General features: G+C 44.7%; 1 long non-coding RNA gene across 1 annotated transcript; it reads left to right on the forward strand.

The window, feature by feature from the left end:
- Positions 1–15739: 15739 nt before the first annotated feature.
- On the forward strand, positions 15740–17318 carry LOC150018214 (uncharacterized). The gene is made up of 3 exons (XR_016509195.1): positions 15740–15793; positions 16185–16259; positions 17200–17318. It is a non-coding gene; the product is annotated as an uncharacterized LOC150018214 (long non-coding RNA).
- Positions 17319–17788: the final 470 nt, after the last annotated feature.

A 17788-nucleotide genomic window follows, 5' to 3' on the forward strand; every position in this document is an offset into this window, starting at 1 on the left:
ACCATGCCCCTGCTTGCAGTGGAACCGCATGGTCAGAGTCAGTGGTGTGTGGTAGGCTGCAGAAATGGCTACAAAGGATACCCTCTATTTGCCCCTTTGAAATGTGACTTGTAGTGTTCCCCATGAAGAGTCTTTTTCCTACTTCTTAAATCTTGGGTGGTTTTGTGACTTGTTGGTCAAAAGAATACGTCAGAAGAGACATTGTGCAAATTCAGAGCCTGTACCAAAAGGGGTCTTGCATGCTCCCGCTCATCTTTTTTGAACCTCGAGCTGCCATGTGAACAATTCCAGACTACCTTGCTAGCTGATGTCAGACATGGAGCCCAGTTGCCCTTGTTCCCCCAGCTGACAGCCAGCCAACTTTCAGAAGCAGAACTGTCAGCCACATGAGTGATGCCATCCTGGGGCATCTAGCCCCTTGCAAAGCCTCCAGCCAAAGGCAGACACATGAGAAAGCTAAGCCTAGATCAATGAATCTGGGGCCAAATTAGCAGAACCACCCAGCCAGCCCATGGACTCATGAGCAATAACAAGTGGCGGTTATTTTAAGTCACTTATTTGGAGGAGTGTCTTAGCTTGAGATGCTATAACAAAATACCATAGGCCAGGTGGCTTAAACAACCAACACTTTTTTTAAATCACAGTTCTGAAAGCTGGGCAGTCCATGATCAAGGTGCTGGCTGACTTGGTTCCCGATGAGAATTCTCTTTCTGATTTATAGATAGCCCCCTTCTTGTTGTAACCTCACATATGAAAGAGAGAGAGACATCATCTCTCCTGTGACTCATCTTATTAGGGCACTACTCTCATTCAGGAGGTCTCCATTCTCATGATCTAACTATCTCCCAAAGGTCCCACCTCCAAATGCCATTACATAGTGTGCATTGGGCTTCAACATGTGCCTTTGGAGGGAATGCAAACAATCAGTCCATAGCATGGAGGGTTTCATTATGCAGCAAGAGCTAGCTGAGACAGGGTGGACTGGAAAGAGGTGAGATGCATTGTCCTCAGTAATAAAAAGATTATGTGCTGATCATAGTATCTGACACATCACAGGACCACTTCTCTTCTGACAAAGGCACACCTCCTCCCTTCCTCTGGGCTGATACAGCCCCTCACAAAGCTGCATGGCTTGCCAAGGAATGCAGATGGAATAACAGCCCCCACTTACCCCATGGCCAGGCACCCTTGTGCAGGGCACCACCGGCCCAACTGCACGGAGCCTCCTGGCATGCCTGAAATTACCCTCTCCAGGCAGTAAGTGTTGTACTACGCAATCCCCCCATTCAGACAATAAAACAAGAATTCGGTATCTGATCAGGAGATGGCAAATCAGATCCTTGCTTTTGGGATCTAGATCACAAAATGTGGAGAAAAATCATTTAATAGTTGGAATAGAGCAGCGGTTCTCAACCTGTGGGTTGCAACCCCTTTGAGGGTCCAATGACCCTTTCACAGGGGTCACCTAAGACCATTGGAAAACACATATATAATTACATATTGTTTTTGTGATTAATCACTATGCTTTAATTATGTTCGATTTGTAACAATGAAAATACATCCTGCATATCAGATATTTACATTACGATTCATAACAGTAGCAAAATTACAGTTATGAAGTAGCAACGAAAATAATTTTATGGTTGGGGGTCACCACAACATGAGGAACTGTATTAAAGGGTCGTGGCATTAGGAAGATTGAGAACCACTGGAATAGAGTGTAAAAAGGATGCATCCAAAAAGGTCTTGCCACTGAGTATGGAGGTCATAAGTTCTGAAGGGCCATGGAAGGTTAGGGGAACCTGAAACTGAGGACTTAAGAGTAAGAAGGAGCTGGAAACTCAGAAGGCACACAGTGTATGAAAGAGGAGAAGGAAGCACACAGGAAATGGCTTAGTTGGGTAGTGACAGAGACCTGCAGTGAGGAAGGTGAAGACCTGCCACTGAGGTCCTCCAGCCGCCAGGGATCTGGAACCAATTTCCAGTCAGGCTCTCGGCACCTTGTACCATTAGGGTCCTGTCCTTGTGTTGCTGTGAGTCTCAGATTTCCTGCTTATTTGCCTCCCTTCCTTGGGCTGCTCTGTTCCCTTCACACCAAAGGCCCCTCAGTAAAACAGAAGACACCTCACAGAGCCAAAGTCAGGCGACCCTCATCACTGCCCACCTGCTAACCTTCTCTGCGGTCTGGGCTGAGAGGGCAGCCTGGGGCCCCGGGAGGTGAGGTGGGACAAAAAGAGCCAGCTGTCTCCAGCTGTCTCCTTCTCTGGGCCCCATCTTTAGGGGGACATATGGAGTTGTGTCTGGAGAAGGGGCCAGGTCAGTGAAGCTGAGCTTTAGGGGCCACTGAAAACAAACTCAGGCCCCGAAACAGCTTTAATCTGAGATCTGGGGACAAGCTGCAGCCACAGACCTGGCTGTACAGGGGTGGGCTTCCCCACAGAGGGGGACCTGGAGGACCTATGACCAATCCTGACCCCACCCAGGCCCACAGGAGCCTAAGTACTGGGCAGGGCAGGGTAGATCAGACCCTTGGGAGACAGAAAGGACCTGCCACCATTGGGTCAGCAGCACCTCCTGGACAAGTCTCCCCTTAGCGGCTCACCAGGGTGGTTGGTGACTTCAGCAGGCTAGAGGATCCCATATCTGGTCGTCCAACTCTTCCACAAGAAGGACAGCGGTCCTCTTTTTGCTCTCTAGCTTGTAAAATTGTCCTCTGGTAATCCCCGGAGCTGCCATCACTTTGGTTCTCATACACACACTGCCATCTGCTGGGAGGACAGAGGAGCAACCAGAGGCTGCCCTACATTTGGGCTCAAGCTAGAAATTCTCATCCTAGGAAAAGCCCCTCTGGTGCAGCAGCCTCCCCCAGTTCCCTGCCAGCTTCCTTTGGCCTCCCAGACCCTCTCACGTTCCATTAGGGTACTGATCCCTCTCCTTCTTAGGTTTCCCTTCCCCAACTCCCCACCTTAGCTACTTGCTCCCTGACCCAGCACAGAGGTGCAAGCACAGAGCAGGGGCTTTGTGAAGTGTGGCCCCTTGGGTAGGGAATGGAGTCTGTCCCCTCGGCCATGCTGGACCAGGCCAGGCATTGAAAAGGGGGCCACAGGGCCTGACCTGTCATAGGTCCAGAGGGGAGGCTACCTGGACGTGCTGCTTCAGTCTGCCTGAGGACAGCCAGCCCTAGGAACCAGGCCATTCCAGAGCTGGCTGCACTGATGGCAGGAGAGGAGGAGCAGGGAGTGTTCCTGCTTGTGGCCTCTGGAAGGAAGTCAAGGCAGTCAGAGCTGCCTAGCAGAGCGTCAGAGTGAGATGAGCCTGCTGAGACCGCCCACCGGAACCCTCACTTGATGTGTGAGAAAACCGAAGCCCAGAAATAGGCCACATCACACCGACCCTCTGATAAGAGGAACTGCGAAGGCTCTTTCCTGAAGGACTCAGAGGATATCCAGCCTAATCCTTTCCCTTGCAGGTGGGGAAACCATGGCCTGGGCGGCCACAGAATGGAGGGATGCAGACCTGCCGAGGGGTCAAGGCTGGTTAGTGTGTGTCCTGTGCTTTTTCTGTGCACCAGACTGCTCCAGTTTGAAGAGCTCAGCTCCTAATGTCAGATCTGGGCAGCTGATTAGGACAAGGGGGGTGGCAGGGGCGGAGGCAGCAGGGAGGCTGCCCAGCCTCTGCTGAGGAAGAAGGCTGAGGCAGCAGCCAGCGGCTGCCCTGCCCGCCCTGCTGTGTGATGTCCCTACCATTTCCCTCACTGCTCAGAGTGAGGCCAAGCTAGAAGGCTTATTTATGCCTGCATTTTTATTTATTCACCCTTTATTTTTGCAACCCCTTCAGTGTGTATTGTTTACATTATAAATCAGATGTATTCCCACATTCCCTTTTAAGGAAAAGGCCCAAGAATGCAAATTGTTGCAAAGCTGTGAAAACGGTGGTGGTGGCACTCTGTTTCCATCCCCCCTTGGTCCCCCCAATGGGGCTGCGGGAGCCCTCACTATGCCAAGCTGAGACCACTAGACCTCCCCACGCAGCCACTCAGTGCAGCGTGTACATCTGACCCTCCATAGAGGGAACACGAGAAGGGGAGGAATGAGAGTGGGTGGGATGTACAGGGAAACCCGAGGGGGGCATTTTCTCCACATCTCCTTCCTGAGATGGTCAGGCAGGGCTGAGTTGGGCACCAGCTGCCTGAGGCCATCGGAAGGGAGTGAACTGCATCCAAGCTAGCCTATAGGAGCCTCAAGACATCAGACAGATGGATTGCAAATGCCAAGACCAAAGGAGGAGAAGCAGGTTTGTGAAGGAGAGAGGAAGCCAAGAACTGGTAACCCGGTGGGCGGTGGCATTTGAACAGGAGCCAGTGAGGGACACGGTGGGCAATCACAGGTTGTATTTACAGATTGGAAGGACGTGGAGTTCTGGCCAGACTGGGGTTTGAAGAACTGGACTGAGCAGATGTATCCTGCACCTATGAGACTGAGCAAAGGGGAACTGGTACAGAGATCTCTGAGCTGGAAAGAATAAATCATTATTTTAATCACATATCAAAACCTCTGGATATGTCTAAAGCTATATTCACAGGAAGAGTCCTACTCTCAAATACGTTGTTAGACAAGATAAGTAATAGCTAATGCAACAGGCAAACCTCCAAATTGCAGAGGTTTAATACAATAGAGGTTATTTCTTGTTCATGCTACCTTCCTGTTTCAGTCACATAGGGATGCAGGCTGATAGAGGAGCTCCTGCCTTGAGACACATGGCCTGCAAAAAATCGGTAACAATGGAAGGAAGAGGAGGGAGAAAACATATTGGCTCTTAACCATCTTAGCCAACAAAACATACATCAATTCTGCTCACAGTCCATTGGCTAGAACTAGTCACATGGCTGAAACCAAATTTCAAAGGACACTGTAATATGTAGGGAAACAGCACATATGTATCAAAGAGCATTGTTTCAGCCACACATTAAACATTAGATAGGAAACAATTAAAATAAATGGCTTAGGGCCCTGGCTTCTGTGGCTCAGTGAATTGAGCATCGGCCTGCGAGCCAAGTGTTGCTGGTTCGATTCCCAGTTAGGGCACATGACTACGTTGCAGATCAGGTCCCCAGTTGGGGGCGCCAGTGAGAGGCAACCACACAGTGATGTTTCTCTCCCTCTCTTTCTCCTTTTCCCTCTCTCTAAAAACAAACAAACAAATGAACAAACAAACAAATAAATTATTAAATTAAAAAAAAGAATAAAATAAATGGCTTAGGCATCCAACTAAATAAATTAGAAAAAAATAAAATTATCCTAAGCAGTAAGAAGAAATATTTAATAATAAATATAAAAACCAATTCATTAAAAACAATTTATTAACTGTCCAACTGATGAAAGGACTAAAATAAAATGTATAAATTATTAATTAGATAAAAAAGTAACAAAGAAGCATAAGCACACAAAACAGGGAAGTAACCACAAATATATACAAAATTAAAATAATTAAAATTTAAATTTTTTACCCTCTACATTAATGTATTTTTAAAGCTGTGTAAAATTACTTGTAGGAAAATGTTTTTATAAAAATTGACTAAACACATGTTAATAATCATGGAAGTTATTGAGAAAATTGCCAAAAAATGTTCCTCCTATATGTATACACACACACATGCTCACCCAAATTCACAAGTGAATTCATTCATACCTGTGAAGAACAAATAATTCTGACATTGAGTTGTTCCAGTGACTGAAAAGAAAAGGAAATCTCCAGGTTATTTGTAACGAAGCTAGTAAAATATTTTTTTTAGATTTTAAAAAATTCAATTGCAGTTGACATACAATATTATATTAGTTTCAAGTGTATAGCATAGGGATTAAACACTTATATAATTTATAAAGTGATCCCTCTGATAAATATAGTACCCACCTGACACCATATATAATTGTTACATTATTGACTATATTCCCTATGCTGTACTTTATACTTCCTTGACTGTTTTTAATATTAGCAATTTGTACTTCTTAATGCCCTTTTCACCCACAAAGCTAGTAAAATACTGATAGCAAAACTGGACAAGACATGAAACTACAGATTAATCTCACTCTTGAATAACAAAGCAAGAATCTTAAATAAAATATTAGCAATTAGAAGTTAGGAACATATTTTTGAATATTACAATGATCACCAAATGAAATTCATACCAGAAATGCAAGGATGATTTAAAATTAAGAAATACAATTTACCATATTAATACACATAGACATAGGTTCTGAGACTAAAAGTTATCATCATTATTTTTAATTTAATCTTTGTTGTATTTTTTCCATTACCATTCACTCCACTAATACCGCCCCCGCCCCCAGCAATCGCCACACTGTTGTCCATGAGTCCTTTTTCCTTTTTTCTCAGTCCCTCCACCTCTAACCGCCCCCACCAGCTGTCATCTGCTCTCTATCTATGAGTCTTACTCTGTTTGGCTTATTAGTTCAGTTTGTTCATTAGATTCCACATATGAGTGAAATCATAAGGTGTTTGTATTTCCTGACTGGCTTATTTCACTTAGCATAATGTTCTCCAGGCTCATCCATATTGTTGCAAAAGGTAAAATTTTCTTCTTTTTTATGGCCAAGCAGAATTCCAATGTGTAAATGTCCCGTAGTTGTTTTATCCACTTGTCTACTGATGGACACTTGGGCTGCTTTCATATCTTGGTGACTGTATAATAAATGATGCTACAATGAACATGGGGGTGCTTATGTTCTTTCAAATTAGTGTTTTGGGTTTCTTCAGGTGTATTCCCAAAAGTGGGATCATTGGGTCTAAAGGCAGATTCAGTTTTAGTATCTCCATACTGCTTTGCACAGTAGCTGCACCAGTTTGCATTCCCACCAACAGTGCAAAAGGGTTCCCCTTTCTCCACATCCTCCCCAGCACCTGCTGTTTGTTGATTTATTGATGATGGCCATTCTGAAAGGTGTGAGGTGGTATCTCATTGTGGTTTTAATTTGCATTTCTCTGATGATTAGTGGTGTTGAGCAGCATCTTTTCACGTGTCTATTGGTCATTTGTATGTCCTGTTTGGAGAAGTGTCTATTCAGGTCTTTTGCCCATTTTTTAATTGAGTTGTCTGGGGTTTCAGTGTTAAGCTTTGTAACTACTTTATCAATTTTGGATATTAACCCCTTATCACATGTATCGGTGAATATTATCTCCCATTTTGTAGCTTGTCTTTTTATTTTGTTGATCATTTCCTTTGCTGTACAAAAACTTTTTAGTTTGATGTAGTTCCATTTGTTTATTTTATCTTTTGTTTCCCTTGCCTGGGGAGATATATTCGATAAAAATTTTCTACAACCAATGTCCAAGGTTTTGCTGCCTATGTTTTCTTCTAGGATTTTTATGGTTTCTGGTCTAACATTTAAGTCTTTGATCCATTTTGAATTTATTCTTGTGTGTTGTGTAAGAAGGTGATCTAGTTTCATTTTTCTTCACATATCTGTCCAATTTTCCCAACACCATTTATTGATTAAACTATCTTTAGCCCATTGTATGTGTTTGTTTCTTCTGTTGATTATCAATTGACTATAAAGATGTAGGTTTATTTCTGGGCTCTCTATTCTGTTCCTATTATCTATGTACCCGTCGTTATGTCATTACAATGCTATTTTGATTATTATGGCCTTGTAGTATAGTTTGATATTAGGTAGTGTGATTCCTCTAACTTTGTTCTTCTGTCTCAGAATTGCTGTTGCTATGTGGGGCCTTTTGTGGTTCCATATAAATTTTTGAAATATTTGTTCTAGTTCTGTGAACTATGACATTAAAATCTTAATAGAAATTGCAATGAATCTATAGATTGCTTTGGGTAGTATGGACAGTTCAATGATGTTAATTCTTCCTATTCATGAACACAGTATGTGCTTCCATTTATTTGTATCTTCTTCATTTTTTTTCTTCAGCGTCTTATAATTTTCTGAGTACATGTCTTTTATATTCTTGGTTAGGTTTATTCCTAGGTATTTTATTCTTTTTGAAGCAATTGTGAATGGGATTGTTTTCTTAATTTCCCTTTCTGTTAGTTTGTTATTAGCATATAAAAATGCAACTGATTTCTGGATGTTAATTTTGTATTCTGCTACTTTGCTGAGTTAATTGATCAGACCTAGTAATTTCTTTGTGGAATCTTTGGGGTTCTCTATGTACAGTATCATGTCATCTGCAAATAAAGTTTTACTTCTTTCTTTCCTATCTAGATGCCTTTTATTGCTTCTTCCAGTCTGATTGCTGTGGCTAGGACTTTCAATGCTATGTTGAATAAGAGAGGTGAAAATGGAGATGCCTGTCTTGTTTCCAGTCTTAAGGGGGAATTCTTCTAGTTCTTGCCTCTTGAGTATGATGTTGGCAGTGGGTTTGTCATATATGGCCTTTATTATGTTTAGGTATGTCCCCTCTACTCCCACTTTGCTGAGGGATTTTATCATAAATGGGTGCTGCATTTTATCAGAAGCTTTTTCTGCATCTATTGATATGATCATGCGGGTTTTATCCACTTTGTTTATGTAGTGATTCACATTTATTGACTTGTAAATATTGTACCAACCTTGCATTCCCAGAATAAATCCTGCTTGATCATGGTGTAAGACCTTTTTGATGCATTGTTATATTCAGTTTGTTAATATTTTGTTCAGGATTTTAGCATCTATGTTCATCAGGGATATTGGCCTATAATTTTCTTTCTTTCTTTGTAGTGTCTTTTTCTGGTTTTGGAATTAAGATAATGCTGGCCTCATAAAATGAGTTTGGGAGCCTTCCCTCCTCTTGAATTTTATGAAATAGTTTGAAAAGGTGAGGTTTTAGTTCTCAGAATGTTGGGTAAAATTCACCTGTGAAGCTATCTGGTCCAGAGCTTTTGTTTGTTGGGAGCTTTTGATTACAGCTTCAGTGTCACTGGGTGTAATCATCACTCTTAACATTGAAACAGAATCATTTCTACTAACATCAAAAATATGAACATTGTTGTGCAGTTATTGAGCAATATAAATACAAACCCACCCCAACTATCACAAATACAAAATAATTACCATTTGAAAAAATATTGAAAGTAAAGGCTATTGAGAAGAGTTTCTGTTATCAGTTTTAGCACCCAATTTATTTCTGCTTTTTGTTTTGGTCATATAGTATTAAAGACATTCTGATACCCGTAGAAATATAGAGAAAAATAACAACATATTTTAAGTTCACCTGTCCCAATAGAGAATTGCCAAAGTTATCTAATACCTTGCATTTCTTATTAAAGTTTCACCAATGCTGAACTCCAAATTTATAATCTTTTATGGACACATTTAAAAGAAATTGACATATATTTATGGAAATGGCAGAAGAATCTTTATTCTTAGGTCTACACTTTTAAAAAATGAGTTAATCTGACTAGTACATCAGGAATTGTCAATATGTTCAAATTTAGTGTATGCCCCATATTTGTGTTTTATTCTCAAAATACTTAAAAATATATTTGAAAGTAGAGTTAAGAACAAACATTGAAGGAAACCCAGCAGCATGAGTTTCTACTGAATACCACTTAAAGACCACCCAGCTCCAGGATGCTAAACACCATCCAAGCCAAACATGAGAATGTGGACAATCGATGACTCAATGTAAACCTGTTTCTGTCTCATTTACCCAATTGTGGTTTTCAGCTGCTATATAATATGCATGGAAACTTAGTTCCTTTTAGTTTAGGAGTTGTTCCAGGTCACTTTATCTGTAGGATCTAGATGTTGTCATCTTCATTCATCCATCCAAAGCATATTTATTAACATTTTCCACATGACAGACACTGTTCTGGGCACTGGGGACAGAGAAGTGAGCAAAATGGACCCAACTCCCTATCCTCATGCAGCTTATATAAATACTTCAGAGAAGTAGGACAGGAGAGGAACCAAAGTAATACGTTGTAGAAGGTGTTAAGTGATGCTACAGCCTGAATGTTTGTGTCTGCCTCAAATCTGTAGGTCAACACCTAATCCCTAATGTGATGGTACACGGAGGTGGAGCCTTTGGAAGGTGATTAAGTCATGAGATGATGAGTCTCGTGTGGGATTAGTGCACATAAAAAAGACCCAGAGAGTGCCCTGGCCTCTTCTGCCACATGAGGACACAGGGAGAAGATGGCTATCTATGAACTAGGAAGCAGCCACGCCAAACACTAAATCTGCTGGCTCCCTGATCTTGGACTGACAGCCTCCAGAACTCTGAGAAATAAAGTTTTGTTGTTAATAAACCACCTGAACTGTCTAAGACATGTGCCATGGAGGAAAATGAAATAAAGCAGGAGAACAAGGAGTGTTTTACCTTGAATAGGTTGGTCAGGGAAGGTCTCACCAAGACAGGTGATGTTTGCACAAAGATTTGAAGAAGATGAGGGGTCGAGCCAGCAGATGTCCAGGGCAAGAGCATCCCAGGCAGACGGCAAGAGAGCAAGGGCTCAGGGTGGCACTGCTCAGACCTGTGTGAGTAAGACCAAGGGGCTCAATGTAGCTGGAGTTGGTAGCAAAGAAAGGCCAAAGAGATGTGCTCAGAGAGGTGAGGATGTTTATGAACACTGATTGCTTGGGGGACCCTAACCACATAATAGCAGGATCCAATCCTTCTCTCTGCTCCTTTCCCTTCAAGGATCACTGTCTTCCTGGGCATTTGGGAGTAACAGCTTTTGTCTCAAATGCATTCTTGACCAGACACACCGAAGTCTGCTCCTCTGCTTTCACCTGGCTGTCAGGATTAGCATTCTCTACAGACTCAGTACTGCTGCCTCCACCCTGGCTTTATACGATGAGAATTCCTCGCTCCAACCAAGGATCAGTCCCCTCCCTTATTCCCTAGCACAGTGGCACGACCCTCTGTGTGCACAGACTTCTCTAAAGGCTTGATGAAACCATTAGAGGAACACAACGCGGGAGGAGAACCTGGATATCACCTTACTAAAACCATAGCTGACCAGGCATCTCCCATTACAGGGACCGCTTTCCTGGCTGACGCTCTTTAGGCCCAGCTCCTCCACAAAGCACAGGTCTTCAAACCCTATCCTCTCTTCTCCAGCCTCTTGGCTGGAAAATTCCTGTCTTTAGACCACCAGAAGAAGTCCCAAATTTTACAATGTGTCCAACTCTCATGAAAGGGAAATGCTATTTTAGTTTATTCTGACAAGCCCCTTAGTCCTCACTGTTTCAACCCCTCTCAGTCCAGATGACCCTCTGGGCCTTACCTTTGTTGAATCAGAAGGTTCATGGGAGAATTTTCCCTGTGCCAAGATTAAGTCTCCTACCATCCCCAGAATGCAGAAACATCTGTCTGCAACTTTTCCAAAAAAAGCAACAGTGCTTGATACAATGAAAAACTATTATGTGTTATGGAAAACATAAAGCAGAAGCCACATCACTAAAACATTTGAATTTCTCTTAAAATTAGAAGGAAAAATAAATTTTTAGGTAAAAAATGTCTTAATATATAATATTAACATGTTTGTTTTTATACTAATACAATCATAGAATACAATCTTAAATATGTTTTATGGAGGATGGGACCCATCAAGGCAAAAAGCACCTTGGGCTGGTGACAGTCCTCATGTGGCTCTGCAGCCATTCAGAGGCTACCATGACCTGAACCTGACTGGGGCCTTCACACTGCACAGTTTGTCTATGCCACCCAGGTTTGGTAACAAATTATAGCAAAACCAATGTGACCTTAAGCAAAATAGAACAATATTTAATTGAGCATTGTTGGTGATCAATCAAAGACAATAAAGGCTATAGTTATTGATTGTAATGCATACCTCCCAGTGAGAGAGAAAGTGGGCATCAACCCAGTTAAGTTATGAAAAAAAAAAAAAAAAGACAAAAAGGAGACAATTAGGTAGAATTAAGCTTTTTGTTGTTGTTGTTTGTTTGTTTGTTTTTGTGGTGATTTTTCTAGGCTCTTGGTCCTTGATCCATCCCTTCTGGAAGTAGATCAGACACTGAATAATAGCTGTGTGCACTTAATAATAGTAGTATTGATGGTAGTAGTATTTAATCTGAGGCAAGCTCTATTCTAAGTGCTGTGCATGCAGCCTCACTTATTCTTTGCAAGTCATGATACTTTCAGTTGCAAGAGACAGAAATCCAACTCAAGCAAGCTTAACATGTACAAAACATGGGAGGAGTGTATTGGCTCCCATGGGTGAAAAGGGATCAGGGCAACTCATGAATGAAAGGAGGAGCAGGAGAGTCTTGGGAGGTAGAGCCAGGATCAACACCAGCAGGCTCACTCTCCATCCATCTCATTTCTGCTTGTTTCTGCTGGCTTTCCTCCTTATTCTACAAGGTGGAGAAAACAGTTGCCTAGAAACCCCAACCTTGCACCTGTCTTAGTTTGGACTCCCCCAAAGCAGACTCCAAGGCAAGAGTTTGGGTTTGGTACTCAAGAGGCACAATGAGGGAGTCAGAAAGTGAGACAGGAAGGAGATGAAACCCCAAAATGGATGTGTGAATGGGCAGGTTACCGCTGGAACACCTGGGGCTCAATCCCACTGGGGTGCCTTGGAAAGAATGTGCAGAGAACCCTACAGGTTGCCCACCTAAGGAGCAAGGAAGCTGAAGTCTTTACCTACCAGCTCATCATCTGAGAGTTGCTCTGTGGATGATAGCTCTCCATTAGGCCTACCTTACTCCACAAGCCAGAGGACAGCCTTACACAGAGAAACACAGAACCCCAACTCGTGTATAAAAACTGTCTTCAGGTGAGCTCAAGGGTGGGCCGATGAGGTATGGGTGGCACACCTGTAAGGTCCACTACAACTCCATCCAGCACCATGGCCCCCAAAGCAGCGTGAAGGGGCTGTTCCTCCAGCTCCGGCTCTAGCTCCAGCTCAGCCGGTGAGGCACCCTGACCCAGCATGCTTAGATCAAGTGCCCACGGTGGACCAGTCACAGATCCAGGGCAACAGAAGGCTGCTTCCTAGAAAGGGGAGTAGCTTCATCTGTTGAAATAGAAAAGACTCCCCTAGTCCTTACCTCCATCCTCTTCAGCAACTAAAACCCGTATTTACAACGGGAGTACTGAGTCAGAAGGAAAAAGGCACTGACCAGCACAAAACTGCCTGGTCCCCCAGTTTGCACCAACTTGATCCTCCTGCAGAAAGAAAACAGTCATTATCAAAAAGCCAATTGTCATTCTGCCTCTTTAGAAAAATTCCCATTAAAGATAAAGCAAATTTTAATTAGATTAAGTATCCAATTACTGTAATTACATTTTTTAAAAATTCACATCATGAAGATGACCCTTTTTAAAAGGGTTACAGGAATAATTAGTGTATTCATATTAACCAAAATGTATTGGATAATATTTATACCCAGAAGACAAAGTACATTACACACATTTCACCTTTGGGGAAAGCTTGCAAATGTTTTGGCAGTGGCATGAATATTTATAGGCAAGAATGTGCTTTAGCAAGATTATGTGAGGAAGCATTTAAATGCTCACCAATTTTTACCCAGGGGTAAAGTATAGCGAAAATGTAGTACAGAGATTATGGATATGCAAAGTGTGACTTAAGAGGGGAATTTCTATCAGTTGGCTTAATTAATTGGAGCCAAAGACTATTTCTTCTCATTCAAGACAGAAAGGCCCAAGGTATCCAACTGTGACTTCTCTCTGCTCTGCTTCTGCCGCCAGGGGCAGGGGCCAGCAAGGGGAGTTGGCAGGAAAGCAGGGAGGACATTCTCGCCTCGACCACTCCTCACTGGGAAGCCTGGGTCCTCCTACTCCTGATCTTTACCCACCCAGTCCCAGCTGGATAAGACTTTAGGTAAGGAATATGGGCCTTCTAGAAGCTTCCTCCCTATAGGTTTTCCTCTGAAATTGTCTTCCCTTCTCTGATTCCAATTTTCTTCCTTCCAATCCGCCTTGGAGCTGCAGCTACTGCCACCATTACTGTCTCATACATGGTTGCCTTCCAGACTCCATCACACTTGCTACCTCAGGGGAGAGAAGCTGCACAGACTTTATTTCACAGATGAGTAGACATGGGCTCCAGAGCTTGGAACGACTCCAGGAACCACACCACAGAGCTGGCCTCGTCAGGGAGCTCTGCTGCCACTGACCCCAGACCTGTGTGGCCTTCACTCTGCCTGTCCGGAAGCTGCTTGTGGTGACCACCAACCGCAGGAGTATCTGTCCTCTGATGCCACCTATGCTGGTCAAAATAAGCAGCCCAGGCATTGCTGTTTATGCTCAGGGATACTTTCCAAACCCAGATCAGCCATGGGTGTGTGTCTGGGGAAACAGAGTTATGTAGCTGCACCCTGGTGGCAAAGGGAAATCTAGTTTGTTGGATTAAACAATGAGAACACAAGGTTCTCCGTGTGGATAGCATCAGACAAAAAAAAGGGGGGAGGTGTTAAAAAGGTTTTGGACACCCACAATTGACAGGTGTTTATCATCATCTTAGCGCCCCTGATAGAATTCTACCCATCTTTCAAGGTCCAGATCCAATACCCTCCTGTGGGCGTCCTGTCACTCTCCTGCCTTCCTTCCTTAGCCTCTATTCTGGGCTTTGGTGTTATAGGCCTTGCCCCCTTCTGTTCAGTGCCCTGGGTACTTGGGTCCCATTTCCCTGCTAGCCATCCCAATTTCCTGCCTATAGTAGGAGTACAGGACTCTCTACAATGGGACCACTGTTGTTCCTTATGAGCTCTTCTTTAAAATTGTTTTCAGAGACACAGGTACATCCTTGGAATTCCTCTGGGAAGGAAAAGCCTGAATCACAAGGGGAATTCGATTTTTGGAAATAGCCAAAGTCACTATATTATTAACTATGGTACATTGTATCCCAAGGACTTACTTAATAACTAGAAGTTTGTACCTTTTGGGGTGACTCTCGAAGTTAATGCTGATTGTTGATTCCTAGAAAGATGTCTAGCTGCTTGGAGCAGTGGCAGAAACTGTGTGTTTGTGAAACAAGCAGCCTCATACTTTAACAAGTACCTGCTATGCACAGTTTTCTGCTCAACTATGCCATGGGGAGAAGACAACCCTATCCTCCCAGGGTTCCTGCCTAGATGAAAAGGCCCAATGAACCCATGAGAAATGACCCCAGTGCAGGCAGGATCCTACAGCAGCAAACCCAGCCTCTCAGCCCTGCCCAGCCCTGTCGTGACCTCAGGAGGGAACGTGACTCTTAAATGTCACTCAGACGAGGGATTTGGCAGGTTCATTCTGACTGAGGAAGGAGAGGACAGGCTCCCCTGGACCCTGGACTCACAGCGACACCCCAGTGGGCAGGTGCAGACCCTGTTCCCTGTGGGCCCCGTGACCCCCGGCCGCAGGTGGACGTTCAGATGCTACGGCTGTTACAGGAACACCCCCCAGGTGTGGTCACTGCCCAGTGACCCCCTGGAGCTCCTGGTCTCAGGTAGGGAGCCCCAGTCCTGGACTCTCCATGTCCCTATTCTGATTAAGGATCCTGCCCAGAACAGCCCCAATTTAAGACAGAGGGAGGGGCTCAGGCGGCTGTCATCCAGCCTGGGACCCACCCCTCGGAGTGATGGAGCATGAAGGACCCCTCCCACCCCACCCCTCCTCATGCTCATCATCAGATTCTCCAGGTTGTGAAGGAATGACCTTTCCAGGGGCCCAAGGCAAACACAGATGAGTGTGAGCAAATAAAGACTCTCAGGGCGAGGAGAGTGCTCTACACATCACCCTTCTCTTGTCTCCTTCCCAGGACCCTCTCAGGTCTCCAGTCCCCCACCCTCAGGGTGCATCTCCACAGCTGGTGAGTCACTGGGTCTTCTTTGCTCAGAGGGAGCACAGAACATCCCAGGGCAGTTCTGCATCTCTCAGGGGATCTAATGCCCCCTCAGGAACTCAAGGGTGGGCTTTCTCCGGAGAGGCTGGGAGGTGGGCAGAGGTTCAGGAGTGAGGCAGGTTCAGACACAGGGGTCCATGAGCTCTGAGGCCTGAGAGTGAGGGGTGGGCTGGTCATGGCAGAGGGAGATATTGGGGCTCCGCCTGGGGAAAGGGCAGCCAAGGTGAAGTAGGGAGACAGCGGCACCCGCCCTTCATCTCTTTGTCTTTGACTTAGGCTGTCTGGGGTGGGACACACTTGGGTGTGGTCTCAGTGCTCCCTGAGACGGTGGTTTTGGACACGCCCTTTTTCTTCCAAGCCTCAGTTCCTCCCTGTGCAATAACGGAGAGTCCTGGCTCAGACCCCAGAAGACCCCTCGCTTCTGACCCTACAGGTACCGCCCTGGTCTGAAGAAGTGAAGGGCAAGCAGTGTTGGGTGCTTGGGGTGTTGGGGACAAACCGGGTGGCCTCCTGGGTGCTTTCCTATCAGCCTGTGGTGCTCAGCCCATTCTTACTGAAAGGAAAACATCAACATCAAACAAAAATCAATAAGGGCTTGAAACCAGGCTCTACAGCATGTAAATCCCAGCTCTGCTTCTTCCCAGCTGTGGGACTTGGGACAAGTCACACTCCCTGTCTGAGTCCCCATTTCATCATCTGTGAAACGTGACTCTTGTCACCTCTCCCATGGGTTCACTAAGAGAGTTAGGGTGGGTGCTCAGGAAATGGCAGCTCCACCTTCATGTCCATTCCAGATACACACTCAGAAAAGTCCAGGGAGATCTTGCATATCAATGCAGGGACTGCAGGGCAGAGGACAGATCTTAGCTGGATGTAGGAAGTGGGAAGGTCACAGAGTTCATTCCGCACAGACCCTGGCTCTGAGCGGTCCCACCTAGGTCCCCACAGCTTTCAATGGGTTGGTGAGCGGTAGTTATAATGGGAAGACGTATTCAGCTCTAGGTAAAGAAAAGGGCTGGGGCACACAGGTACAAGGGGACAGCCCATTCTAATCAGAGGAACAGCCCCCCAGAGCCCGAAGCTAGTGTCTGTCTGGTGGGGCAATGTGAGCAGAGTCCAAAAGAACCCACAGTCCTGGGTTCAAATTCCAGCTCTGCCACTTCTCGGCTAGGTGGCCTGGGGCATCAGATTGTCTCTCAGCCGCAGTTTTCTTGTTTGTGAAAGGAGTGGAGGTGGGACTGGTATTCACATATAGCTTGATTGTTATGAGGTTTAGAGCCGATTAATTTACCAAACCCCAAACATGCCTGGCGCACAGTAGGTGCTCATTTTAGTGGTATCATTGGTTCATTCATGACATTATTGTGTCCAAGGTCTTCAAAAGTACCAGAACGTTTTGATTGGGGTCTCTGTGACCTTCATCCTGCTGATCTTCTTCCTCTTCTTCCTCTTCAAATACCAGAAAAAATGCAGCAAGTCAGGTGAGTGAAAGATGGGGAGATCTGGTCTACCTGGTCTACCTGAGAGGTACGACCTTCCTGTAAAGACATATGAGTGGCACCAGCCAAAATATGGCATTCCCAAAAATTCTCCTAATTAAACAACCAAAAAGTTTCTAGAAATCTCTTTCTATCCTAACTTCCACTGATAATCTTCTTGGGCCAGAGATCTGAGATTTCCATGGAAGTATGGTTGTGACTAGAGGGGTCCTGTGTGGAGGGCGCAGGGGTGTACCCAGAACCTGAGGGACCATGCTGGTGAGGGGGAGGGGAGCCCCTAGGAGGTGTCATTGTCATCCTGCAGTCAAGAGCAGTGGGGTCTGGACGTGGTGGCGAGGATGGGGGTGGGGGTAGAAGTGGTTGGGAGTTCCATTGCTTTCAGAAAACACGTAAATACGTGGAGTTAAATAATCATGAAGGATTTAAAACATGTGCAAAGACATTTGGCTAGGACAAATCGAGG

Source organism: Furipterus horrens, unplaced genomic scaffold, assembly GCF_987537825.1.
Source record: "Furipterus horrens unplaced genomic scaffold, mFurHor1.1.pri manual_scaffold_2, whole genome shotgun sequence".
NCBI lineage: Eukaryota > Metazoa > Chordata > Mammalia > Chiroptera > Furipteridae > Furipterus > Furipterus horrens.